The sequence below is a fragment of the Rhinopithecus roxellana genome, chromosome 20, assembly GCF_007565055.1.
Source record: "Rhinopithecus roxellana isolate Shanxi Qingling chromosome 20, ASM756505v1, whole genome shotgun sequence".
NCBI lineage: Eukaryota > Metazoa > Chordata > Mammalia > Primates > Cercopithecidae > Rhinopithecus > Rhinopithecus roxellana.
In genome coordinates this window covers 81,472,162-81,488,049 of record NC_044568.1, presented here as the reverse complement: position 1 = coordinate 81,488,049, position 15,888 = coordinate 81,472,162, and positions in this window count along the sequence as shown.

Here is a 15,888-nt window from a genome sequence, read left to right as displayed (position 1 = left end):
AATACTAGGTCTGTTTCCCAAAGGGCAGAAATTGGCTGGGACTGAGCAGAAGCACCAATCCCTCAGACAACGCCTGGGATCTGAGTAAAGGCCTTGCTTGGCTCAAGTTACTCATTTATATTGCTTGACTGGGCCTCTTGAACCCATGCTATAAGACAAGAAATAGAAAAAGAGGTATAAATATTGACCACAGGACAAAATTATCATTATTATTTTTACATGAAGTAGATGGTCTCCCTACACTATTCAAAAGAATCAGCTGAAAAACTATTACCATGAATAAAAGTTCTATAAGATGGGAAGTTATAAAATCCATAAAAGTTCTTGTAGTTAGAATGGCCAGGGCTGGGGGAGGGAAGAAAGTTCAATCACAATTCGCAGCAACAATAAATACCTTTGAATTAACTTGGCAGGACGTGCGGGACCTATATGAATCGAACTACAATATGTTACTGAAGGAAGTGAAAGAAGACTTCCACAAATGGTAATACACATTTTCTTAATATTGTAAGGATTCCCCTTATTGTCAAAGTAAAATGAATGTAATGCAATTCCAATAAAAATCTAAACATCATTTTCTTTGGAAGCTTGACCAAAAGAATCTTATATGTTCAACTGGAAGAATAAATAATTGAGGATGGCCAGTTAGCCAGTAAAAATGTCAGAGGATGCAGTAATAGAGAGACATCTGTCCAACAAATTATGGAAATTTATTACGACATGATAGGGGCCAGGCACAGTGGCTCATGCCTATAACCCCAGCACATTGGGAGGCCGAGGTGGGTGGATCACCTGAGGTCAGGAATTTGAGACCAGCCTGGCCAACATGGTGAAACCCTGTCTCTACTAAAAATACAAAAATTAGCCAGGCGTGGTGGCCGGTGCCTGTAACCCCAGCTACTCACTCGGGAGGCTGAGGCAGGAAAATCACTTGAACCCAGGAGGTGGAGGTTGCAGTGAGCTGAGATCGTGCCACTGCACTCTAGCCTCCAGACAGAGCGAGACTCTGCCTCAAAAACAAACAAACAAACAAAAAAAGACAGGAACAGAATGAAAAGCACAGAAACATATCTAAATGTAACATAAAATACAGTATAAGACAAAGGTGTGAATTAAAATCAGAAGGTAAATAAAATACTTTTCAACAAATGGTGTTGGATAACTAGTTCACCATTTTGAAAAAGGTTAGATACATACCACACATCACATATTGATATGAGTTTTCAGTGAAATAGAGATTTAAATGCAAAAAACAAAATAAGAATAAGAATACCAGAAGAAAATGTGGGTGTATTTTATATATTCTCAAATACAAAATGATTTTTTAAATACCAAAAGATTTAACAACATATACATTTTTTTTTTTTTTTGAGACGGAGTCTCGCTCTGTCGCCTGGGCTGGAGTGCAGTGGCTGGATCTCAGCTCACTGCAAGCTCCGCCTCCCGGGTTTACGCCATTCTCCTGCCTCAGCCTCCCGAGTAGCTGGGACTACAGGCTCCAGCCACCTCGCCCGGCTAGCTTTTTTGTATTTTTTTTTAGTAGAGACGGGGTTTCACCGTGTTCGCCGGGATGGTCTCGAACTCCTGACCTTGTGATCCGCCCGTCTCGGCCTCCCAAAGTGCTGGGATTACAGGCTTGAGCCACCGTGCCCGGCCAACATATACATTTTTTGAAATCTGAAAGGCAGTAGCATAGAAGAAAAAGATAATTACAAAAAGGTTTACAACATTTATGTTGCAACTTACTACTCTCAGTGGATATAATTCTCAAAAATAAATGAGTGGCCAGGCGCGGTGGCTCATGCCTGTAATCCCAGCACCTTGAGAGGCCGAGACAGGTGGTTTATTTGAGGTCAGGAGTATGAGACCAGCCTGGCCAACATGGTGAAACCCCATCCTACTAAAAACACAAAGATTAGCTGGGCATGGTGGCGCACGCCTGTAGTCCCAGCTACTCAGGAGGCTGAGGCACAAGAATCACTTCCCAGGAGGCAGAGATTGCAGTGAGCCAAGATTGGGACACTGCACTCCAGCCTGAGCAACAGAGCGAGATTAAGTCTCAAAAAACAAAAAATAAAAATAAAAAAATAAATGGGAGGAAGAACATTTGATAGATAAAAGGGACAATTTGCACACACATACCCTGCCCCTCCAACACACAAACAAATGGCCAAGCAACATATGAAAAATCTAATCTCAATAGTAATGAAGAAATACAGGCAAGAGTGGTGGCTCATGCCTGTAATCCCAGCACTTTGGGAGGCCAAGGCAGAAGGATGGCTTGAGGCCAAGAGCTTGAGACTATTCTGGGCAACATAGTGGGACCCCATCTGTACAAAAAACATAAAAAATAGCTGGGTGTGGTGGCACGCACCTGTAGCCCAGCTACTCGGGAGGCTGAGATGGGAGGATTGCTTGAGCCCAGAAAGTTGAGGCTGCAGTGAGCTATGATCACGTCACTTCACTCCAGCTTGGGTGACAGAACAAGACCTTGCCTCCAAAATAATTAATAATAATTTTAAAAAGAATGACAAATCCAAATAGTGAAATGGCACTTGAATTTAGCATATTGATGATAAAAGGCACAGTGACACTTTCCAAGTGAAGGTGTAGAAAAGTGGAGTCCCATATCCTGCTAATGTGAACCTAAGCTGATAAAACCTTTCCAAAGAGCAATGTGGCTGCATATACCAAAAACTTAAAACATGGTCTCATCTTTAGGAATTCCCGCTTGTTAAAATTTACCCTGAGAAAATGATCATGGATATGCACAGAGGTTTAGTGTGAAGGATGACCGTTTCATCATTGCTTCTATTGAGGAACAATCAGAACCACCATAAGGGTCAGAAATGTAGCGTTGGTTTCATAAAATCCACAGCCGATACGAGTGTATGGGAGCACTGGCCAGCATCCACTCTGATTGGTGGCTGTGATGCACATTTGACACAGACTTTAGATGTCACTCACACAGTGAAATACTCTGTACCACTCAAAAATGATGATGCAGAACATTTATGACACTGACAAATTGTATACAATGTTAGGCAAGAAACTTATACGTGGCATATATATAAGAAGATTCCATTTTAAATAAAATATAATATCCATGCAAGTAAAGACAGAAAAATATCTAGGAGGCCAGGCGTGGTGGTTTATGCCTGTAATCCCATCACTTTGAGAGGCCTAGGCAAGACAGATTGCTTGAGACCAGGAGTTTGAGACTAGCCTGGGCCACATGGTGAAACTCCCGTCTCTACTAAAAATACAAAAATTAGCCAGGTGTGGTGGCACAGGCTTGTAATCCCAGCTACTTGGGAGGCTGAGGCACAAGAATCGTTTGAACCTGAAAGGTGGAGGTTGCAGTGAGCTGAGATTGCACCTCTGCACTCCAGTCTGGGTGACAGATTGAGATTCTGTCCCCCCCCCAAAAAAAAGAAAGAACGAACAAACGAACGAAAGAAAAGAAAGAAAGAAAGAAAGGAAGAAAGAAAAGGAAAGGAAAGGAAAAAAAGTCTGGGATACACATTGAAGTGCTAGAAATATCTCTAGCTGATAAAATTATCTATATATATTTTTTGCCTACCCAGATTTTTAAATAATTGCACAAAATTCAAATTATACAAACTATAATTTCTTTTTTAGTTTTTTATTTTTATTTTTATTTTTTTTATTTTATTTTTTTTTTTTGAGACGGAGTCTCGCTCTGTCGCCCAGGCTGGAGTGCAATGGCCGGATCTCAGCTCACTGCAAACTCCGCCCCCTGGGTTTACACCATTCTCCTGCCTCAGCCTCCCAAGTAGCTGGGACTACAGGCGCCCGCCACCTCGCCCAGCTAGTTTTTTTTTGTATTTTTTAGTAGAGACGGGGTTTCACCGTGTTAGCCAGGATGGTCTCGATCTCCTGACCTCGTGATCCGCCCGTCTCGGCCTCCCAAAGTGCTGGGATTACAGGCTTGAGCCACCGCGCCCGGCCTATTTTTATTTTTTTTGAGGTGGAGTCTCACTCTGTTGCCCAGGCTGGAGTGCAGCGGTGCAATCTCAGTTTACTGCAAGCTTTGCCCCTGGGTTCATGCCATTCTCCTGCCTCAGCCTCCCGAGTACCTGGGAATACAGGCGCCCACCACCACACCCGGCTAATTTTTTGTATTTTTAGTAGAGACAGGGTTTCACCGTGTTAGCCAGGATGGTCTCGATAACCTGACCTTGTGATCTGTCCGCCTCGGCCTCCCAAAGTGCTGGGATTACAGGTGTGAGCCACCGCACCCGGCCCAAACTATAATTTCTTTAACAGAAGTTCTTTTCTTTTTTTTTTTTTTTTAGGGTAATGGTCAGCACTGGTAAATGGTATTCCTGGATCAAGAAAGGTAGTGTCTGAATCACCTCCATGTCTAGGGTCAGGGACATCGGATAGTCGCGTGCTACTGGTGGTCATATAGTTGGTTGCAGATTTTCTGGAGAATCAGTAATGTCTGAAGATTCTGGCATATTAACATGTACAGAAAAAAGTCTGAGTGATGGGATTATGGTTTTTCTTTTCTTTTCTATGTTCTTCTCCATAGTCCAAATTTGATGAGTTCATGTTATGTTTATAATCAGGAAAAAAACTCACAATACAACTAGTCAGTGTATGTGTGTGTGTGTGTGTATATGTGTGTGTGTGTGATATGTGTGTATGTGAATATATTTACTTATTTATTTAATAAATAATTTAATTAAATAATTACTTATTTAATAAATAACCCTTGCTCTGTCACCCAGGCTGGAGTGCGGTGGCGCAATCTCGGCTCACTTCAACCTCCGTCTCCTGGGTTCAAGCAATTCTCCTGCCTCAGCCTCCTGAGTAGCTGGGATTAGAGGTGTCCACTACCACACCCGGCTAACTTCTGCATTTTTAGTAAAGATGTGGTTTCACTGTATTGCCCAGGCTGATCTCAAACTACCAGGCTCAAGCGATCCACCCACCTCGGCCTCCGAAAGTGCTGGGATTACAGGTGTGAGCCACTGCACTTGGCCCTAATCAGTATTATAAAAGCCTGCTATGGCTATAATTCCCACCAGGACCTGGGTCCTGCCGAAACTCTGTATTCTCTTTCCTCTCTGGGTTGTTTGGCCCCATTCCTGGGATTGTGTTTCTTCCTCCTTCCCACGTCTACTTTCACAGTTCCTTCTGCCAGGAGAGGATTCTTTTCTTTGAGCTCTGGATTAATCTGACAGAAATTAATTTGTTGAAAGCCAATTTATCGAATTAGTTTTCCAGAATGAATCATTGGCCAAAATTTATCCAGTTTGCCTCTTCTCTAAAGCCAGATGTTTTAGTAGCTTTCACTAGAAAGTTTAACAACTTTACAGGAAATGTTGAGTTTTTGGTTATTGGTCATAAGAATATATTTTTAGCCTTTCTACTAGAAAATTTTTGATTTACAATAACTTTTTTCCTCCAATATATTTACAATTTTTAGACATACTGAAAAATTATATAACAAATGCCCGCATACTCATTACCTACATTGTAAAATGGTTCACACTGATTTTTAAAAATAATTGCCAATTTTTGTTTTTGTTTTTTTTTTTTTTTTGAGACAGAGTCTTACTCTGTCACCCACACTGGAGTGCAGTGGCACGATCTCGGCTCGCTGCAACCTCCACCCCCCAGGTTCAAGCGATTTTCTCGTGCCTCAGCCTCCTGAGTAACTGGGATTTCAGGCACCTGCCACCACGCCCAGCTAATTTTCTTGTGTTTTTAGTAGAGACAGGATTTTGCCATGTTGGCCAGGCTGGTCTCGATCTCCTGGTCTCAAGGGATCCACCTGCCTCGGCCTCCAAAGTGCTGGGATTACAGGCGTGAGCCACCACTCCCAGATAGTAATTGCTAAATTAATGTTCTGATCATGATCTTTGTTCACTGTTTTGGTGTTTATGCAATTTAAGAGGCTTTTAAGTTGATTTTATTGATTGCTTCTTTTAAAATTCCTATTTATGGTTAATGCATGTCAGATATAAAGTACTAATAATATGATTCATTATAATAATTCATTCTGGTGAAATTAATTTTCTCTCACTCATGTATTCCAAATTATCCTTGTTAGAAACCAGAATTTCAGCATTTTTCAGGAAAGGATTATTTCAGTTAGTCCTGATATTTTTAGTATGGTTTTAAATTTGCAATTTTGGATTTCTTTGGGACATTTTGCATTAAAATTTAACATGTTTAACACTGAATTCCAACTAAATTCAATTTTAAATTTGATGCATTTAAATTTAAGCCTGATATGTCATTAAAGGAATTGGCAAAAGATTATTATAAATGTTTATAGTTTGAAGGATAGAAAAAGACATTCAAAAGTATCAAAAAAGAATTTAGAAGAAACTGAAGAAAATCTGACATGAAAGGCTAAAATTTTGCTTGGTAAATACAGCACTTCATATGAAAAAAAACCCTTCATTTTAGGTTTATTCCTACTTTGTCACATTTTTAAAAGGATCATTTTTATAAGATCCTTTTGCCAGGTGGCATTATCAATCATATTTAGTTAGTAGATAGGGAAGTATATCACAATCAGAAACCAACTTGAATATCCCAGTGAAAGCTACTCAGTAACTCTGGCAAATTCAGTCTATGGGTCATTTGGCAAACTGGATTTCTGCACATTGATTTGCTGTGAGTTGATCAGGCGATGAATCCACCAAGAACTAAGTAAGAGCTCTACATAGATTATTTTATTTTGTTTTGCTAATAAATGTAGGTTCTCTGTACTACTATCCCCATTTTACAAATGAGAACACACATGCTTTGGTTGGGTGGGGAATTTAAGATATGAACTGGGCTGGGTGTGGGGGCTCATACCTGTAATCCCAGCACTTCGGGAGGCCGAGGCATGCAGATCACGAGGTCAGGAGTTCGAGACCAGCCTGGCCAACGTGGTGAAACCCTGTCCCTACTAAAACTACAAACATTTGCCGGGAGTGGTGGCGCGTGTCTGTAATCCCAGCTACTCGGGAGGCTGAGGCAGGATAATTGCTTGAAACCGGAAGGTGGAGGTTGCAGTGAGCCGAGATCGTACCACTGTACTCCAGCCCGGACAAAAGAGCGAAACTCCGTCTCAAAAAACAAAAAGATACTAACTTAGGCTGTGTGAGCCCAGAGCTTGTACTCTTAACCTCAGAGCTAACTCTCTAGCTCCCCACCAGCTCTATGGCTCTCTGCTGTTGATGGCAGTATAAACTGTTACATCAGGCATCGCTTCCTCCAGGGAGCCTCCCCTGACTTCCAAGACTAGGTTAGATACTCTCCTCTCTGTTCTCAGTGAACTCTGATCATGATATGTCCACGTTGCTTTGAAAACATCAGTATGTTCCCCATAGTACTGAGGGCAGGACCATTAAATGTGTCATCTTGGGCAGCCCTGGCACCTAGCATAAGGTTCTGGTGCAGAGGAGTTCTGATCAGTGAGGTTGTGCCAGGTGCCACTGGATCACAGAGCTTAAGCACTCTTGCATACTCAGACAGAGAACATCAGCCCTTTTCCCTCACGTTCCGGTAGCTTTGGTGTGGGGTCTGGACTGCTGGCTTTGGCAGACATACCCAGACAGTGATTTAACCAGCTGTGTGAGGCGTCTGTTCCCTGTGCCCCCACCACCCCCAACTTGGTTTCTCAAAATGGAAGAGTGGACTGGTTGTAGGCTGCTGTATTATTCAGTAGCACTTTCAGGAAAGCAAACAAGAATAAAAGAGGCCTGAGGAAAATGGCTTTCTCAGTTTTTCTTCCTCTTTTTCATCATCCTATTTCTTCACTGTACTTAAAACAATCTGTAATCCTATTTGTCTCCTTGTTCTCTCCCCTGATGAGAAAGTAACTCTAGGAAAGCAGAGATCTTGTCTGACTTATTCTGTACCATATTGTTAGGGTCTAACACAATACCTGGCACAAAGTTGGTTCTTGGTTAATATTTGTTGAATGAATAGGCTTTGGGTTCCTCAATGTTAACTCTAAAGCTTCTTCTAGCTCTAATATTGTGTAACCCTGGGAACTAACCCAACCGTTCTGGTAACCTAACCCAAAGCATCTTATTAAGCTGCCCTACATATTAGGGAGAAAGTTATGAGAAGCAAATAAACGTTGATTTAGTATCATTTGTTTGACATTACTACTATGATTGTAACTGCTTACATTTTTAATTTATGTATACTTTATAAAGCTCTAATCAAAAATTATCTTTAAACAGGCAAAATATAGAAAGAAATAAAGAAAACGTGAGGTTGTAAGTTATGAAGAATATAGAAAGCTAGGATTGGAATCACAGATCCAAAAAGATTGGAAGTATTCTTGTACAAATCAGAAAACAGACAAGGGTGTTTACTATCATCTCATCTATCCAACATTGTATTGGAGGTTCTACAGTGTAATAAGACAAGAAAAATAAATTAGAGGCATAGGAATTGGAAGGGAAGAAATGAAAAGGTCATAACTTTCAGGTAACAGGATAATCATACAGAAAAGCCAAAAGAAGCCACAGTTAACGCATTAGAAATGAGATTTAACTAGGTTCCTGGGTGTGACATTAAAGTGAAAAATTCCATTGCTTTTACTATACCAACAGCAAAGTAGAAGATATAATTAAAGAGAATAATTTTTAATGGAACTAGAGAGTATAAAATATCCTAGAATAAATCTAATAAAAGATATCCGTAATCCCTATATGGAAAATTATAAAACTTTATTAAGAGATAGTAAAGAAGGTGAAATAAATGGAGAGAAATATGTTCATGGATAAATATTGGGAATAGGTCAGTTCTCCCTAAATTGAGCTTTAAAGATAATTGCAGTTAAAAATCCCAACAGAGATTTTATGGAGCTTGATAAGATAATTCTACAATTTATTTGGAACAGTAAAGGGCCAAGAATTAGTAGGACACTTCTGAAGAGAAAGAGTAGAGACAGGTCTGGCCCTACCATATATCAGAATTATTAATAAAGCTCTAGTAAGACAGTGTATTGGTGCAGAGAGAAATACATTCATCAAGAGAAGAGAATTAAGTGCATGAACAGACTGTATATAAAGTGGAAATTTTGTATATGACAGACATGGAAAAAGATACAATTTTTAGATCTTCCATGACATCATAAATAAATAAAATCAACTTTAAAAACACTTAGTATAAAATACAGTTAAATATTTGAGATATTATAGTAGAAAGGACTTATTAAACAATTTCTCAAAAGATATCTCAAACAAAAAAGATTAATTATAAAAGAGTGATACATTTTGCTATATTAAGAACTTTTGTTCATCAAAAGATACCTTAAAGAAAGTGAAAAGAAATAAACAAAGGATCAGTATTGAGAACATATTCAGTACTCCTTTTAATAAGAAAAGCATATCAGTTCTAGGAGCTGAGAAATAAAGGAAAAAAAAAAAAGAAAAGCACAAACAACTGTAGAAAAATGGGCAAAAACCATAAACAGATACATCTCAGAAAAAGAAAGGAGACATGCGGTCAATCCAGTAAAAGAGATGCTTGGCACTGAAGGTGAAAATGCAAATCAGGACCATAATGAGGTACTATATAATGCACAATTAATCAGCAAAAATTAAAAAGTCTGATAATATCAAGTGTTGGAGAGAATGTGGCTCCATCAGTTCTCATAGACATTACTGACCTGAGTGTAAGGGCAAGCACTTCAGAAAACAGTTTGGCCCTCTACCCTGAAGTTGAACATACATAAACCATCCAACCCAGCAATTTTCTTTCTAGGTACATACTTGAGAGAAATGTTTGCACACACTTGTATAAGTCATAAGACTAGACACAAGAATGTTGATAAAAGCACTGTTTAGAGTAATACCGAAAACTTGTGGAGGAGAGGAGGCAGAGGAAGATGGCCAAACAGAAACCTCCACCAATTCTCCTGCCCACAGGAACAACAAATTGAACAACTATCCACACAAAACAGCATCTTCATAAGAACCAAAAATCAGGTGAGCAATCACAGTACCTGGTTTTAACATTACATTAAGGAAAGAAGCACCGAAGAAGGTAGGAAAGACAGTCTTGAATTGCCAATGTCACCCTTCCTCCTTCCCCCAGCGGTGGCTGTGTGGCACAGAGAATCAGTGCACTTGGGGGTGGGACAGCACAGTGATTGTAGGACCTCACAGTGGAACCCAGTGCTGCCCTGTCACAGTGGAAAGCAACATGGGGGAGAAATCAGCCAGAGCCAATGGAGGGAGCATTTAGACCAGCCCTAGCCAGAGGGGAGTCATCCATCCCAGCAGTCAGAACCTGAATTCCAGCCAGCCTTGTCACCATGGGCTACAGTGCTCTGGGGTCCTAAATAAACTTAAAAGGCAGTCTAGGCCACAAGGATTGCAATTTCTGCATAAGTCCTGGTGCTGTGCTGGGCTTGGAACCAGTGGACTTGAAGGGCACACGACTTAGTGAGACACAAGGTAGGGCAGCTAAGGGAGTGCTTGCACTAACCCTCCCCCAACCCCAGGCAGTGCAGCTTGCAGCTCTGGGAGAGACTCCTCCCTTTCACTTGAGGAGAGGAGAGAGAAGAATAAAAAACAGGCTTTGTCTTGCAACTTGGATACCAGCTCAACTACAGTAGGCCCACATTCCAGGTCCTAGTTCCTGAATGACATTTCTAAACACACTGTGGGCCAGAAAGGGGACCCAGTTCTATGAAGGGAGGGACCCAGACCTGGCAGGATTTATCACTTCTAGACTAAGGAGCCCTTGGGTTCTGAATAACCAGCAGTGGTAGCCAGGCAGTACTCACTGTGGGCCTTGGGTAAGACTCAGAGACATGATGGCTTCAGGTGTGACCCAGCACATTCCCAGCTGTTGTGGCTATGAGGAGAGACTCCTCCTGCTACAGAAAAGGAAAGGGAAGCATAAAGGGGACTTTGTCTTGCAGCTTAGGTACCAGCTTGGCCACAGTGGGGTGGAGAACCAGATGGGCTTTTGGGGTCCCTGATTCCCGGTCTTGGCTCTTGGATGGCACTTCTGGACATGCCCTGGGCCAGAGGGAAGCCCACTGCCCTGAAGGGTGAGTTCCAGGGTTGGGAACATTCACCACAAGCTGACTGGAGAACCCTTGGACCTTGAGTGAACACTGGTGGTAGCCAGGCAGGACCCATCATTGGCCTGGGGTGGTGGTGGCCATGGGGAGAGACTCCTCTGCTTGAGGAAAGTAAGGAAAGAGTGGGAGAGACTTTGTTTCATGGCTTGGGTGCCAGTTCAGCTAAAGTAGAATAGAACACCAGGTAGATTCCTAAGGTTTCTGACTCCAGTCCTTGGTTCCTGGCATCTCTGGAGCTGCGTGGGGCTGCAGGGGAGCTCATTGCCCTGAAGGGAAGAACACCAGCCTGGCTGGCTTTGTCACCTGCTGATGGTAGAACCCTAGGGCCTTGAGTGAACATAGGTGGTAGCCAGGCAGTGGTTACCATGGGCCTTGGGTGAAACTGAGCAGTGAGCTGACTTCAGGCCTGACTCAGCATAGTCCCAGTGGCAGTGGACACAGAGGTGCTTGTGTCACTCCTCTCCTAGTTTCAGAGAGAGAGAGAGAGAGAGAGAGATATTGAGATTCCATTTGTTTGGAGAAAGTAAGGGAAAAGAATAAGAATCTATGCATGGTAATCCAAAGAATTCTGGATCTTATCCACGACCACCAAGGTGGTACCTCTATGAGTCCGCATGAACCACAGTGTTACTGGGCTTGGAGTGCCCCCTAATGAAAATATGTCTACAGCGAACAAAAACTTAGATTACAACACCCAAGTCCCTTTGAATACCTGGAAAGCCTTCCCAAGAAGGATAGGTACAGACAAGCCCAGACTACAATGGCTATAATAAATACCTAACTCTTTAATGTCCAGACACCAACAGACGTCTACAAGCCTGAAGACCATCCAGGAAAACATAATCTCACCCAACAAACTAAATAAGGCACCAGGGACCAATCCTGAAGACATGGAGATATGTGACCTTTCAGACAGAGAATTCAAAACAGCTATTTTGAGGAAACTCAGCGAAATTCAAGAAAACACAGACAAGCAATTCAGAATTCTATCAGATAAATTTAACAGAGATTTAAATACTTTGAAAGAATCAAGCAGAAATTCTGGAACTGAAGAATACAATTGACATACTGAAGAATGCATTGTGTGTCTTAACATCAGAATTGATTGAGCAGAAGAAGGAATTAGTGAGCTTGAAAACAGGCTATTTGAAAATACACAGTCAGGCCGGGCACGGTGGCTCAAGCCTGTAATCCCAGCACTTTGGGAGGCCGAGGTGGGCGGATCACGAGGTCAGGAGATCGAGACCATCCTGGCTAACACGGTGAAACCCCATCTCTACTAAAAAAATACAAAAAACTAGCCGGGCGAGGTGGCGGCGCCTGTAGTCCCAGCTACTCGGGAGGCTGAGGCAGGAGAATGGTGTAAACCCAGGAGGCGGAGCTTGCAGTGAGCTGAGATCCGGCCACTGCACTCCAGCCTGGGAGACAGAGCGAGACTCCTTCTCAAAAAAAAAAAAAAAAAAAAGAAAATACACAGTCAGAGGAGACAAAAGAAATAAAAATAAAAAACAATGAAGTACACCTACAGGATCTAGAAAACAGTTTCAAAAGAGCAAGTCTGTTATTGGCCTTAAAGAAGAAGTAGAGAAAGATAATGGTAGAAAGTTCATCCAAAGGGATAATAACGAAGAGCTTCCCAAACCTGAAAGACATCAATATTCAATTACAAGAAGATTATAGGACAACAAGGAGATTTAATCCTAATAAAACTACCTCAAGACATTTAATAATCAAACCTCCAAAGGTCAAGTATAAAGAAGGGATCCTGGAAGCAGCAAGAGAAAAATGTCTGGCAGCAGACTTTTCACTGGAAACCTTACAGGCCAGGAGAGACTGGCATAACATATTTAAAGTGCTGAAGGGAAATAACTTTTATCCCAGGATAGGAAAATATCCTTCAAACATGAAAAAGAAATGCAGACTTTCCCAGTCAAACAAAAGCTGAGGGATTTCATCAACACCAGACCTGTCCTACAAGAAATGCTAAAGGGAGTTCTTCAATCTGAAAGAAAAGGACGTTAATGAGCAATAAGAAATCATCCGAAGGTACAAAACTCACGGGTAAGTACAAAGAAAACACAGGATACTATAACACTGTAATCACGGTGTGTAAACTATTCATGTCTTGAGTAGAAAGGCTAAAAGAGGCAATAAAAATAATAAAAAATTTTCCAGACATAGACAGTATAAGAAGATATACATAGAAACAACAAAAAGTTTTAAAACGGGGGAATGAAGCTGAAGTGTAGATTTTTTATTAGTTTTCTATTTGCTTCTTAGTTTGTTTATGCTATCAGTGTTGTCATCAGTTTAAAATAATGAATTATAAGACATTATTTGCAAGCCTCATGGTAACCTCAAAACAAAGAACATACAACTGATATACAAAAAATAAAAACAAAGAAATTTAAACACACCACCAGAGAAAAACACTTTCACTAAAAGGAAGACAGGAAGGAAGGAAAGAAGGAAGGAAGAGACGACCACCAGACAATCAGAAAAACAAATAACAAAATGACAGGATAAATCCTTAATAATAGTATTTAATATAAATGAACTAAACTTTCCAATCAAAAGACATAGAATGGCTGAATGAATGTTTTAAAAAGACTCAAAGATCTGTTGCCTTCAAGAAACCCACTTCATCTATAAAGACACACATAGACTGAAAATAAAAAGATAGGAAAAGATGTTCCTTGAAAATGGAAACCCAAAAAGAGCAGGAGTAACTATACCTATATCAGACAAAATTGGTTTCAAGAGAAAAACTATAAAAAGAGACAAAGATGGTCACTATATAATGATAAAAGGGTCAATTCAGCAAGAGGATATAACAATTTTAAATATATATGCACCCAGCAGCAGAGCACCCAGATATATAAAGCAAATATTATTAGAGATAAAGAGAGAGATAAGCCCAGTACAATAATAGCTGGAGACTTCAACATCCCACTTTCAGCATTGGACAGATCATCCCAGCAGAAAATTGACAAAGAAACATCAGACTTCTCTGTACAATTGGCCAAATGGACCTAATAGATATTTACAGAACATTTCATCCAAGAACTACAGAATACACGTTCTTCTCCTCAGCACATGGATCACTCTCAAGGACAGGCCATATGTTAGGCCATAAAACAAGTCCTACAAGTTTTTTAAAAGTTGAAATTGTAGCAGGTATCTTCTATGACCACAATGGAATAAAGCTAGAAATCAATAACAAGAATTTTGGAAACTATACAAATTCATGGAAATTAAAACAATATGCTCCTGAATGACCAGTGGGTCAGTGAAGCAATTAAGAAGGAAATTAAAAATGTTCTTGAGAAAAATGATAATGGAAATGACATACCAAAACCTATGGGCTCCTGTGAAAGCAGCACTAAGAGGAAAGTTTATAGCTCTAGGCATCTATATCAAAAAAGGAGAAAAACTTCAAATAACCTAACAATTCATCTTAAAGAACTAGAAAAGTAAGAGCAAACCAAACCGAAAATTAGTGGATGAGAAGAAATAATGAAGATCAGAGCAGAAATAAATAAACTTGAAATGAAGAAAACATTGCAGAAGCTCAAGGAAATGAAAAGTTGGTTTTTTGAGAAGATAAACAAAATCAACACTCTCTTAGCCAGACTAAGAAAAAAAAAGAGAAGAAAAAAGAGAGAAAAAAAGAAAGAAGACCCAAATAAGTAAAATTAAAAATGAAAAAGGAGATATTACAACCAATACTGCAGAAATTCAAAGAATCATTAGAGGTTACTATGAGCAACTACATGCCAATAAATTGGAAAACCTAGAAGAAATGGATACATTTCTAGACACATACAACCCACCAAGATTGAACCACAAATAAATCCAAAACCTGAACAGATCAATAACAAGTAATGCAATCAACGCAATAATAAAAAGCCTCCCAGCTAAGAAAAGCCTGGGACGCAGTGGCTTCCCTGCTGAATTTTACCAAACATTTGAAGAACTATACCAATTCTACTAATCCTACTCAAACTCTTCTGAAAAACAGAGGAAGAGGGAATACTTCCAAAATCATTCTATGAGGCCAGTATTACCTGATACCAAAACCAGACAAAGAAACATCAAAAAATGAAAACTATATGCCAAAACCCCTGACGAACATTGATGCAAAAATCCTCAAAAAAATACTAGCAAAATGAATTCAATAATACATTAAAAAGATCATTCATCGTGAGCAAGTGGGATTTATACCAGCATGCAAGAATGGTTCAACATACAGACATCAATCAGTGTAATACATCATATTAACAGAATGAAGGATAAAAATCACACGACCATTTCAATTAATGCTGAAAAAGAATTTAATAAAATTCAGCATCCCTTCATGATAAAAACCCTCAGAAAACCGGGTATAGAAGGAACATATTTCAACACAACAAAAGCCATATGTGACAGACCCACAGCTAGTATCATACTGAATGGGGAAAAACTGAAAGCCTTTCCTCCAAGATCTGGAACATGACAGGGATGCCTACTGTCACTACTGTTATTCAACATAGTACCTGGAAGTCCTAACTAGAGCAATCAGACAAGAGAAAGAAAGAAAGAGTATCCAAACTGGAAAGGAAGAAGTCAAATTATCCTTGTTTGCAGATGATATGATCTTATAGGTTTTTCCAACTAAAGACCCTGCCAAAAAACTATTAGAACTGATGAACAAATCGAGTACAAAGTTGCAGGATACAAAATCAACATAGAGAAATCAGTAACATTTCTATACGTCAACAGTGAACAATCTGAAAAAGAAATTCAAGAAAGTAATCCTATTTATA